The sequence below is a fragment of the Dama dama genome, chromosome 14 (assembly GCF_033118175.1).
Source record: "Dama dama isolate Ldn47 chromosome 14, ASM3311817v1, whole genome shotgun sequence".
Classification (NCBI taxonomy): domain Eukaryota; kingdom Metazoa; phylum Chordata; class Mammalia; order Artiodactyla; family Cervidae; genus Dama; species Dama dama.
Window position 1 is genome coordinate 10,362,912 of NC_083694.1, and position 1,304 is coordinate 10,364,215.

Genomic DNA, 1,304 nt, shown 5'->3' on the forward strand with positions numbered 1-1,304 from the left:
ACAGCACACCAGGCTTTCCTGTCCTTCACTATCTCCTGGAGCTTGCTCAAAGGCAAGTCCATTGAGTCGATGATGCCATCCAAACATCTCATCCTCTGTCACCACCTTCTCTTCCTGCCTTCAATTTTCACCAGCATCAAGGTCTTGTCTGATAAGTTGGCTCTTCACATCAGGTGGCCAAAGTATGGGAGATTTCCTTTAGAATTGACTGATTTGATTCAAGATGGCAACCCGGCGCGGTCTGAGGTGGATGCAACTATTACCGTGGAAGTTATGGCAGGCCGGTGGGGGTCTGGTTCCACAAAACCCAAGATCGGGCCTGGGCCTAGAAGCGAGGGCTTACACCCCGAGCGATGGCCTGTACTCGCTCATGGCGCTCTATGATCTGCTCTGCATTCTCTCCACGACCAGCCTGGAGCAAATCAAGGCGGCCTAACCACCAGCAGAGCTTCCTCTCCCACCCAAACAACTCGGGAGCTCTGAGTCTGCCGAGCACTTCACGCGCGTCTCCCAGGCTCACAAGGTGCCGGGCAGTACCACCTTGCGTCGGAAGTATGCCCGCGGCCTGCCAAGCGACAAGGACCTGCACGGCCCGGGCGTCCGGCCTTCCACGACTCCAGCCGCTGACCCCGAGGCACGCCCCACACCTGTCGGCCGAGCTCTCCAGTCCACGGCCGTGGTCAGGCCTTGCCGGAAGCCAACCACACCACGTTCGACTTGGACGCCTTCTTCCGGGCGCGCTGCGGTGAGCGGCTGGAGCTCAAATGGCGGCTGAGGGCTCGCCAGGAGGCCTTCCGCAAGATGCTGGAGGACCGGGCCAAGAAGGGCTTATCCTGGGATGAGACGTGGCTTTCGTCCTCATTCTGCGCCTAGTCATGAGCTCTCGTTTTTTAATCTGTGAGTGGAGGGCAGGGGAGCAGCCCCCAGCCGAGAAAATGGCCTTGCCTGTCATCTTGAACCCCTTACCTCGCATTTTCTACCTCTGTTGGGGGTCCGAAGGAACTGTCCTCTCCCCCTCCTCTTCCCCACCTGGCCAGCTTAGCCACTGACCTGCACATCCCTGCCCCCATCCCCGTCCAGAAAAGGCCTTTCAATGCTCAAGAAAACAGGCCCCTAATGAGGAGTCTCGGAGAAGGCGATGGCACCGCACTCCAGTACTCTTGCCTGGAAAATCCCATGGATGGAGGAGCCTGGTAGGCTGCAGTCCATGGGGTCGCGAAGAGTCGACACGACTGAGCGACTTCCCTTTCATTTTTCACTTTCATGCATTGGAGAAGGAAATGGCAACCCACTCCACTGTTCTT

At 57.9% G+C, this 1,304-nt stretch overlaps 1 pseudogene; it reads left to right on the forward strand.

The window, feature by feature from the left end:
* The first annotated feature begins 223 nt into the window (after window positions 1-223).
* LOC133069540 (dnaJ homolog subfamily C member 30, mitochondrial-like) lies at window positions 224-1,049 on the forward strand (annotated as a pseudogene).
* Window positions 1,050-1,304: the final 255 nt, after the last annotated feature.